Source organism: Phycodurus eques, chromosome 5, assembly GCF_024500275.1.
Source record: "Phycodurus eques isolate BA_2022a chromosome 5, UOR_Pequ_1.1, whole genome shotgun sequence".
Lineage (NCBI taxonomy): Eukaryota > Metazoa > Chordata > Actinopteri > Syngnathiformes > Syngnathidae > Phycodurus > Phycodurus eques.
The window spans coordinates 19929441-19941303 of NC_084529.1; the positions used below are offsets into that span (position 1 = coordinate 19929441).

General features: G+C 41.9%; 1 protein-coding gene across 1 annotated transcript in view; it reads right to left on the bottom strand.

Moving 5' to 3' along the window:
* Positions 1-11303, bottom strand: part of si:dkey-82f1.1 (DENN domain-containing protein 2A) — a 39805-nt gene extending 28502 nt beyond the window's left edge. The window contains 1 exon segment of the mRNA XM_061676594.1: positions 10965-11303. The gene's annotated coding sequence lies outside the window, so the exon portion shown is untranslated.
* Between the last annotated feature and the right edge of the window lie 560 nt (positions 11304-11863).

The following is an 11863-nucleotide window of genomic DNA, read 5'->3' on the forward strand; positions in this document are numbered from 1 at the left end:
TTGACATACTTGGCAAAATAAAGATGATTCTGATTCTGATTTAATGGCTGGCTCGTGTTCTATTTGGACTTCGTAGCTTCTATTCCAAAGTCCGCTGAATACAAACGGTTCACTTGCTGGCTAATGATGCACCTTGGAGAGATAAATACAGTTAGGAAGAAGAAAAAGAAACACACAGAATTTGTAAAACCTTGCAATTACAAGTGCTTCAACAAATACAAAAATGTTCCTTTATAGATGAGAAACATCTTTAAAACAAAAAACCCAATGAGGATAGAAGGAGAAATTTAATGAGGAGGACAAATTTTTTAGGCAGAACAAACAAATCTCTTCCTGCTCTCCATCTTAGCGATCACGTTACATCTCCTCACAGATGAGGAGTTGACTCCTCCTCCTGACTGTCAGAAAAGATCCCATCGGCTGATCCGTTAACTCATCCCCAGTCTGCTCCCAATTATCCCACTGGCTCCACAAACTGGGGCCTCATGCCAACGGTTTTTCTGGCCCTCCTCTAAACCGCTCTTATTTTGGCCCGGCTTATCCTCATCCAACAACACTGTCTGTGTCAGAATTAAACAACTCCACATTTTGAGGCATACGCAGGCAAAAAGCTTCAGACATTAAGGCTTCAACCAAGAGAAATGCATTCGAGAACCTGAAAACCAACTACAGTTGTATATCAAAGTTTGACCACAATTCATGTTGCAACGCAGGGGTGTCCAAATGTTTTCCTCCGAAGGCCGCATAAATAAATACAAACGATGCAAGGGCCCGTTTGACCGTCTTTTTATTTATGACACACGCTAAAACCAATCCATCAAGCAATTACATGTTGTTTATATTATAGTTATTTTTTAAAAACAGCTGCGTCACAGCTTTCTGTTGAAGGTGATGAAAACTTTAGGATTTTCAGCATTTTGGGGTGGCCCTGGCCCTGTATCCCAGATGAATAGGTCGGCCCCTAGCCTGATCACAACTCCTCATTCGGAACCAAAACAAGTGCAACCTAGAAAGGAAGGTGACAACCTTTAAAGGACTATTTACTTAATTAAGATGATTAGTGTGACAAGCAGGAGAAATTAATTTGCAATTTGTGATTTGCATCTGAAACAGATGCAAATCACAAATTCACAGGCAGGCTCCAGCATGCCTGCGACCCTAGTGAGGACAAGCAGTCCTGAAAATGGATGGATGGATAGTTGTAAACCGTTTCTTTGGATCTTTGCATAAAATATCAACAAAAAAAATAATTTATTATATTTGTCAGGGTCATACCCCTGTAAGAAATAAAAACCACAATACTTGACCACGGGCTGTGTCAAATGTTATTTTTAGTATATGCCAAGGGCCGCTAAAAATGGACGGCAGGACGCAAATGGCGCCCGGGCCATAGTTTGGACACCATGCTGTAATGGTTCAGTTTGGTAGAACAGTTTGGTTGCCGATTGAGATCAATTATATTGCAATTGCAGAGTCCTAACTGTCGCCATCATAAACCCTGGTGTTAGTGTAAATGGTTAAAATATCATGCGTACACATAAAACACTTTACACATAAAGCTAGTCAGTTGGCGGTTAGCTAGAGATGCTATTGTAGCAGTTTACATTGAAATTCCTTTGTTCACCAAAACCTGATCAACGGTGGCTGAGAGTCCTATCAAGCGAACCGCAATGGAACAAAAACAGGAAGTCAAAAACTACCCAAAAAAAAAACAGTAATAGCGCTAAATTCGCTTAAAAGAAACAACACTTTCAGTCATCCACATGACTAGTGATGATCATCTCCAACTACCAGGACACTGAAAAAAATTATTTTGGACTGAGGTACTGGGACACTAGCACAGTCTACTTTCTTCATACTAAGTTCAGGTGAATATTTTTCTCTTACCACAAGCATTGTTTTCGAAAAGTAAAAAAAAAACATGCAGAATTACTCCCTTGATGCTGGGTGAAATGAAGTCTACTGTGGTGCGCTGGTCTCTGGCTATTCCAATTCTTTAGCTGATCCCTGCATGTTCGTGCAGCTGCAGAGTAAGCGTGGCCATTAACAGGAAATCTCGCCAATCAAAAGAATGTCTCGCTTTTCCTGGCAAACGACCTCGTTGTTTAGCAGGCGGTGATAAATTTTAATGTAAACTCTACAAATATTGGGTGCTAGAGATTCCTTCTAAACAGTTTCCTTGTGCCCTTCAACACCCACATGACCGCATTAAAGACCCTCATGACACATCTTACTACCTATGCGCTGAACAACGGCTAAAGGGCCAGAATGTTACAACCAGGTGAGAAATGCACCACGCAGTACGTCAAGCCAACCCATATTACATTGTACTGGCACATTTTGGAAATCTGGAGAATTTTGGAAAAAATGGTAAAACTTTTCTCCCCAGCAACAGTGGATGTAGACCTGAAAGTAGACCTCCAGATCTTTTCAACAACCTGGCTGCTTGCTAACATTATCCTCTGGGCTCCAGATCAGATTTCTCCTCCAAGCCACAGTCTCTTGAACTGAGCTGCAGAGCCAAACTCCTCCATCTAACTTGCTGTACCCTCTGCTTCTCTTTCTAACAGCTTCCTCATTGCAAATTCCCACCAGAGCTCCCTCACGGTCCCATCGCTGTTCTCCTACATGCCTGAGCCAAAACACAGATTTTTGTCATTCCCACCCAGCATCCCGGGGGAGCCCGATGAGGCTAGAGCTTGGGAAAGTGCACTTCCGGAGTGTAAACTCCAGAGTCAGAGGTGCCTTTTTTGACCTCCACACACCCGGTGACCGACATCTGCGAGGCTGAGCCAAAACAATTGGACTGAGACAAATGGAGAATGGTGTTGAGTATATGGTTAGCATGCCTCTTGGTTTGTTTGGGAATGCCCCGGTTTACAGCTGGGAAACCCTAGTCAAAACATCCTGGGGTTTTCTACATTCACTATCAAGTGATTACCTCAAATAAAGCACAATCTGAGTTGTGTTCCTATGTTTAACCTACCACATGTACAAGTTAATTTCTGTCGAATGTGACTAACTTGCTAGAGACTATTACTAAACTCAAGTGTCAGTATGCTAACCGTTTTGCTACGAGGTTCTTTTCATAAGAACGTCATAACGATTCTATCAAAGACATTACCACAATGTCAGACCTCTGCCAACACTGAACAGTAAAGGACAAGCTTAAAGATAGTCATGTCAAAACAAAACAAAGCTGATCTAAAGATGTGTTCACTGCCATCTTTGCAGGAAACCATAGGAGGATAAAGAGTGTTTAATGGCAAAAATGTCAATTTTGGGCACTAATTTGACAAAAACCCCAGGTCCTCTTTGATCCTGAACAGAATAGGGAATTATAGAAAATGGACGGATAGATAGAAAGAAAGATAAGCAAGAGGGAAAATCAATGAGCAGGTAGTGCATTCAAATTTTCAGGATTTCTTTTGCTATTTGACTTCATCATTCAAATATTAAACACATTTCTGGTTTAGTTTTCCTGACGCAGACCTGCATTCTTTAAACCAAACCCTTAACCCCAAACCTTAACATCTTTTTGCAGTTCTTATCCTGATCTTAACCCACTTTTCAGTTCTATTCCAGCCCTACCAAACTCTAACCCCTAGCCCACCTTTTGCAGTTTTAACCCTAACCCTAACTAACAAAACGTAAACAGTACACACATATATTCTCATGCACACGTATTCCAACTTTGTTTGAGGAATTTAGTCTATCAATATACTCTTTGATAAGGAATGAAAGTGTTCCCCCTGCTCTAATTTCAAAAACGGTACAGCGCAAGTCGTCGCTGCTTGATAACACAAGGATGGGCAATGGCTTTTGTTAAAATTTTGACCGTGGTGGAAGTCTGCACTGTACTGTACTCTACTGTACTGTATTGTACAGAGTGTCATTCTAGTTTCTATTTGTCTATTTGCCTACTCAAGCAACTGATTCTATGCATTCAATCCGCAAAAAGTGTGTCTGGAACTACTTAAACAATTTAGTGTTTCCATCTCAAACATTGTGGTGTACACACTGAGCAAAGCCAAACTAGCAAAAGCGTGCGTTAACCTTTTCCAATTTTGTTTGGAACTCTCTCCATAATATGACGAACCAGGACTAAATCAAAGAGTTGTGCGGCCACGTTTGAGGTCCACTTTGAACCCAGATGGCCACATTCCTTTCCAGATGGCAGCCTTTCTTCTCCACAACCAGGACTGGGCTTCTCCGCAAAGGATAAATGCATGTTCACTATCCTATTTCTCTCCTCCAAGTTGCATACAAGTGTTAAATGGCGTATGTTTGCTGCCAAATTGGGTCACAATGTGGAGAAACTAAACTGATATTTTCAGTGGCTGTGATCATCATCATCATCCCGTTTGTTTGTGTGATGTTTCTGGCACACTACACTGAAATTCCTGCCATCATACGTAAGTGACGTTGTCTTTGCATCTCTCTCCAAGCATTGCCATGACCCAGTGGACCGACCAAACATTAAACACCGCTGAGGTAATTTCAGTGTGAATTCAAAGAAAAAGCACAAAACTCTGGACTACAAATTGTCACATTACAAGATGTCCATTCAGTAGCCTACCATAGAGTTAACTTGCTTTTTGTGTTCTGCTTTTTCTTTGGCTCTATGTGGCTATTATACCCAAAAATAGTAGCGTTAAGATAAGAAAATTAATCAACCAGGAATTTTCATGATGTACACGGACTCTGTTTCAAAGCTGTAAGGTAGACTATTACATGGTTGATAGTATATGTTACATCTTCCCAGCAGTCTGTGCATGCACATACGAGTGTACGTGTTAGGATAAAAGTGTATCTGCTGACAAAAAGAAGTCTCTTCAAACTTCATGAACACCTCTACTGGCATGTTTATATCAATGCATCTGTGTTCTTTGGACTCAGACATGGTTGTGTGTAATATGGTGTGCATTATCCATGCATGTGTGCACATGCACACGTGTGTTTGTGTGTGTGTGTGTTTGTGTGTAGGGGAGGATTTGGGGTGTTTTTGATCATGACTTAAATCGTGGCCATCTGCCATCATGACAGATGGACAATACCCCAAAAATATCTGCTCAGGGACAAGGATTCTTTCGTCGTCACTGCAGGACACGGGCTTTTCAGAGTGTCGCCGTGGCAACAACAGCACAACCTAGCACAGGATGGCGGCGGGCCACCCCACTGAGTGCCTGTCAATGACCAATTCCTGTAAGGCAGGGGTGTCAAACTCATTTTTATCGCGGGCCACATCATAGTTATGGTTTCTCTTGGAGAGCCGTAATGGCTGTGAACCCATATGAATGTATGATCCCTTCATATTATTACATATACACAAATTTATGGATAGCGACTTTGAAAATCAGAAAGAACTGTGAGGCAGATGTGCTAACCAGCCGTGCCGGCTATACTTGTCCAAAAATGTCCAAATAATTTAGATTCCAGAGGAAATAAGGCAGGGGTCGGCAACTTTAAACACTCAAAGAGCCACAAAATCCTTTTGTCAGCTAAACTAAGAATATATTGCATATGTTGTTGTTGTTTTTTTTACCTGTATGTATAATAAAACTATAGTGTGTTGCATTTATGAAATCAATGAACTGCTACAGAGAACACATTTTATTTCTGCATGTAACAAAAGTGTTTTAAAGTTTTCAAATTAAATCTCCTCATATTCATAAAATTAAATCAAACTTCAATTATCCACCTGTAACCAACCAAAAATGCAAACCAAAAATGGCGTCTGTTCACTCATCATTTTATCACGTGCAGCATGCAGTCAGCTGTCAATATGAATTAAAGAGGACTATTTCACTTAAGGCGGCACGGTGGGCGACTGGTTAGAGTGTCTGCCTCACAGTTCTGAGGACTGGGATTCAATCCCCGGCTCCGTCTGTGTGGAGTTTGCATGTTCTCCCCGTACCTGCGTGGGTTTTCTCCGGGCACTCCGGTTTCCTCCCACATCCCCAAAACATGCATGAATTGATGACTCTAAATTGCCCGTAGGTGTGAATGTGAGTGCGAATGGTTGTTTGTTCCTATGTGCCCTGCGATTGGCTGGCAACCAGTTCAGGGTGTAACCCGCCTCCTGCTCGATGATAGCTGGGATAGGCTCCAGCACGCCCGCGACCCTTGTGGGGAGAGGCGGCTCAGAAAATGGATGGATGGATATTTCACTTAATAGTGTAAAATATATATTTGCAAAATAATACCCAATTAAAATATTTATTTCGCCTGGTTTTTATTTTTGCTCCTGAACCCCAGCATACAGCGCCAGCACAAAGTCATCACCTTCATTTTCACACACGATTGCAAGCTGTCGTCTATGATGTTTGTTTTTGTTTTTAATATAGTTTGTGGAGCACATAGCATTAAACGCTGTTTTCTTCTGAAATGTTTCTCTTCTTGGATTTATCCATGGTTTTGAGAACCATAATCTTCAAATTTAGAATTACATTTTAAAACTGAATTAACTACTTTGAATTAAGTTTCTCATGATTTACAGTATTTTGTATTTTGAGTGTCTTCTGGATGACTGTGAAGTTCTGTGATTCATCGACAAAATCCATGTATCCACTTTCTCTCCCCCACCCCCCAAAAAAGATGATTTACTTACTTGTCACGTGAGTAAACATCTGCCGCTGTTTATTCACACTTGCGCAACAAGCACACAGATTTATAGATGTATGTGCATGTATGAACTGTATGTACATTGGGTACGGAAAGTATTCAGACCCCCTTAAATTGTTCACTCTTTGTTATATTGCAGCCATTTGCTAAAATCATTTAAGTTATTTTTTTTCCTCATGAATGCACACACAGCCCCCCATATTGACAGAAAATAAAGGAATTGTTGAATTTTGTTGCAGATTTATTAAAAAAGAAAAACTGAAAGATCACACAGCCATAAGTAATCAGACCCTTTGCTCAGTATTTAGTAAACCCTTTTGAGCTAATACAGCCAAGAGTCTTTTTGGGAATGATGGAACACATTTTTCACACCTGGATTTGGGGATCCTCTGCCATTCCTCCTTGCTGATCCTCTCCAGTTCTGTCAGGTTGGATGGTGAATGATGGTGGGCAGCCATTTTCAGGTCTCTCCATAGATGCTCTATTGGGTTTAAGTCAGTGCCCTGGCTGGGCCATTCAAGAACATTCACGGAGTTGTTCTGAAGCCACTCCTTTGTTATTTTAGCTGTGTGCTTAGGGTCATTGTCTTGTTGGAAGGTGAACCTTCGGCCCAGTCTGAGGATCCTGAGCACTCTGGAGAAGGTTTTGATCCAGGATATCCCTGTACTTGGCCGCATTCATCTTTCCTTTGCTTGCTACCAGTCGTCGTGTCCCTGCAGGTGAAAAATACCCCCACAGCATGATGCTACCACCACCATGCTTCACTGTTGATACTGTATTGGACAGGTGATGAGCAGTCCCTGTGTTGCTCCACACATACCGCTTAGAATTAAGGCCACAAAGTTCCATCTTGGTCTCATCAGACCAGATAATCTTATTTCTCACCATCTTGGAGTCCTTCAGGTGTTTTTTTTTAGCAAACTCCATGCGGACTTTCATGTGTCTTGCACTGAGGAGAGGCTTCCGTCAGGCCACTCTGCCATAAAGCCCCGACTGGTGGAGGGCTGCAGTGATGGTTGAATTTCTAGAACTTTCTCCTATCTCCCGACTGCATCTGTGGAGCTCAGCGACAGTGATCTTTGGGTTCTTCTTTACCTCTCTCACCAAGGCTCGTCTCCCCCCGATTGCTCAGTTTGGCCAGACGGCCAACTTTAGGATGGGTTCTGGTCACCCCAAACGTCTTCCATTTATGGATTTTGGAGCTCCCTGTGATCTTAGGAACCTTAAGTGCAGCAGACTTTTTTTGGCCTGATCTGTGCCTTGCCACAATTCTGTCTCTGAGCTCTTCAGGCAGTTCCTTTTACCTCATGATTATCATTTGCTCTGACATGCACTGTGAGCTCTAAGGTATTATATAGACAGGTGTGTGGCTTTCCTAATCAAGTCCAATCAGTATACTCAAACAGCTGTACTCCAATGAAGGTGTAGAACCATCTCAAGGATGATCAGAAGAAATGGACAGCACCCGAGTTAAATATGAGTGTAACAGCAAAGGGTCTGAATACTTATGGCTGTGTGATATTTAAGTTTTTCTTTTCTAATAAATCTGCAAGAAATTTCAACAATTCCGTTTTTTTTCTGTCAATATGGTGTGCTGTGTGTACATTAATGAGGGAAAAAAATTAACTTAAATGATTTTAGCAAATGGCTGCAATATATAACAAAGAGTGAAAAATTTAAGGGGCTCTGAATACGTTCCGTACCCACTGTATATGCTGAAAATCTTGGAGGCCATAAATACGGGAACATTGTGATGAACACACAACAATCTGTATACACTGCAGACAGTTAGTCAGTGCCCCTGACTTGAATGTAAACAACAGACCCACTCTGACACACAATGGCTTCACTCCAGCGAGCCATGACAAGATTGTAGCCCCTTTATTACAACCCCGCAGACGAGCAGAGTAGACAGTCCCTGGCTCTTTATCTCCTCCTCTGTAAACCATCTCTCCACAGTAAACTTCCAACCTAATTTGAGAGTACCCCTTGGTGTGCTGCAAAAGCCACTGTTTTTTGTGCATTCAACTCACATTTGAAAGGGAGTTCAAATTTGTGTCCCGAAATCAAAGAGCGCCTTCGCTGCTGACGCATTGGAGTAGTAAATCAATTGTTCCGCTCCTGTTCTTGGTAGTTAAAAATCACACAAAAACAGCCAAAGAAATGGATTATGTTGGCTAAGTGATAAGAATCTGGTCTGGGTGAGCACTTATACGACAGAGCAGACATTCCTATTAGCTAGATAACAGGGGACACAGCATGCCTTAACGTTCACAAAGATGAACGCTAGATGCACAGATGTGTCGATGTGTGTCGTAGCAGAATTTGCTGGCACTTAATAATTCTTAATTGTCTGACCTTCGTAGTGTTAATTAATATTGTTAGTTGTTGTCTTTGTATCAAGAAGTAAAACATAAACTGAACAAAAATGAGAAGCACATTTTTAAAAAAATAAATAAATGCCTGTCCAGTTAAAACAGTGCGTCTTCAGTTTACGACGGAGTTCCGTAAATAAATAAATAAATAAATAAATGCCTCCCTAGTTAAAACAGTGGGTCTTCTGTTTACGACGGAGTTCCGTTTCTACAGCATCGCCGTAACCCAAATTTGTACGTGGACAGGAATGCATCATATTTTATCACTAACACGGTAGGAAAGTCAGTATACTATATTTGGATGTAAAACAATTGTAGGCCATAAATGTTAAAAAAAATCTAATAAAAACAGTTAAGTATGGTGGTAACTGAGCGTGCTTTCTTGTGCCGCATGCCGTTGTATTCCTTTCTCTCTTTCCAAACAAGTTACCATAACATCAAAAAGTCATATCAATGGCCGAATTTGCCGGATTTCACCTTGGATGATGAGAACAGGGAATAATGCTCATATTCAATCTGTCAGCAAGATTATCCATATATATTCAGATAAGAGGTTTTGCGTTTTAAGCATCGATATGTGCCTGCGTGGGTTTTCTCCGGGCACTCCGGTTTCCTCTCACATCACAAAAACATGCGTGGTTGGTTGATTGAAGACTCTAAATCGTAGGTGTGACTGTGAGTTGTTTGTTTCTATGTGCCCTGTGATTGGTTGGCAACCGGTTCAGGGTGCACCCCGCCTTCCCGCTCGAAGATTGGTGGGATAGGTTCCAGCAGCCCGCGACTCTAGTGAGGATAAGCGGTAAAGAAAATGGACAGATGGATGGATGGATGGATGGATGTTGAGACCGTCTCAAATCTAGGACCCCCTGTAATGGTTTTATGATGGGTTGAGCCCAGAACAAATTAACACATTTGACATTATTTCCGATAGGAAAATGTAATTTTTTAAAATAATTAACTCCTTTGAAGACAACCATCATACCAGAAAAATTGTGTTCAACTTAGGAGGTTCCACTGTATAAACCAGGGGTAGGTAATATGTGCATTTACATTATGAAAATTTGTTGCTTAAATGTACAGTAGATGTTTGTCCTGAAATTGGTTAAACAATTCTTCATGCAAGTCATTCAATAATGTGTTAATGATTTATTGTAAATAAAACATATTAGTAAAATACACAATTTTAGCAATTTTATGTTTGATTAAATCATTGGTAAATTCATTATAATGAATTATACATGAAATTCAAAAAACAGAATGTATTATTATTTGATTTGAAATAAAATATTTTGCATACACATTTTAAGTCATCTACCAATAACCTGGCAAATCTGTCCTTTTAAAAAAATCTGATGTGGCCCTTAAGCACAAACGTTTGCATTCTTGGGGAGAGAATGGGAGGCGTTTATTTGTGCACAACACACCTGGCGATGAAGTGAGACATTGCGCCAATTGGATGGGAGGCCACCATTTTTTACCAGTTTCCACGCCATAGTGACTCTATGCAAGTCGATTCACCTGAAACAACAACTCCTGTGCGCTCCTTGGGAGAGGTTTCCACGCCTGGCTGTGTCTCCTCACAACAATGCAGGCGCAGGGGCCCTGCTTGAAGAGCTGCTTTTGTTCCCTGTAAAGAATGCTCACCCCCCCCCCCCCCCCCCCCCACACACACACACACACACCACCAACCCTTCCCTTCCTCCTCCTTCCTCTAACCTGCCAATTTGTGATGGCTTCAGCATGCGCTGTGACTTTTATCCAAATGTTTTCATTTACAGTAAGCGGCCAACCATTGAGATGAGTGTGAGTGGATCACATGCACAAAGTTGCCTGAATGAGGATGAAGCACTCACTTGAAGTCAAAAGCAAAAGCAGAGACTACCATCCACGTTGACCTCACCTGGGTCCCATTTTCATTTCTTTATCAACAATCTCAGCTCAAACAAAATACTGGATACCTCTTACCTTTCCGAGCTGGCTGAGCCCTGATGGACCGTCCCTCATTTTGCGTAACCTGACTCGACAGAAGGCAGCATCCATGTCTTGCATGGTTCTCCTCACTCCCTACGCCGCTGTCCCCGGCGTCTCTCGGCAGGCATTCCAAAGCCTGTCCCGCCGGGTCTTGAAGAAAAAAGGCACGAAAAGTTAGGAAAATCCCTCCTTCCGACCAGAGTGCAGCTTCAGATGTTGACAGCTTTTTTTCATTTTCCTTCCACTCTGTCTCCTATTTCTCTCAATGGTGATGCCTCCCTCTCTTCCTATCGCTTTCTCTCTTTCAGTTCCCCAAGGTTTTCCCAATGCTGCGTTCCTTAGGACACCCCCTCCCCTTCTCTCTCTCTCCCTCTCTCTCTCTCTCTCTCTCCCTCTCTCTCTCTCTCTCTCTCTCCTCCCGCTCTATTTTCCATCATCACCCCCCTACTCCTCAACTCCTCCCACCAAAACCAAAACCCCCACTGCTGAACTAATCTGCAGCTGGACAGGGGATTGGAGCACAGGTCGTCAAGGAAACCAAAGTGTCCTGTTAAAAAAAAAAAAGCAGCAATAGAGATCAGGAAGAGGCACGATTACATTCATAAATAACCTCCTCCTATGGGAGCCAATTGAAGAAGTTGCCCTTCCTATTTCCTAGATGTTTGTCTTATTTACTTTGTACTGGTCAACAACAGTGATAAGTGCTGGTGAAGTGCTGAATGTTGAGTGACGGGACAGAAAACAGGGCGCTCCTTGATGAACCACAGCAGGCACGGCGGGAATTCCTCGCTTATCTGTCGATCTAAACATAACACAAAACGTAAAGAAATTTGTGTTTGGTAGATCATTTCGTTGTCGTAACAATGCTTCTTGACAATTCATCTTAAAGTGTA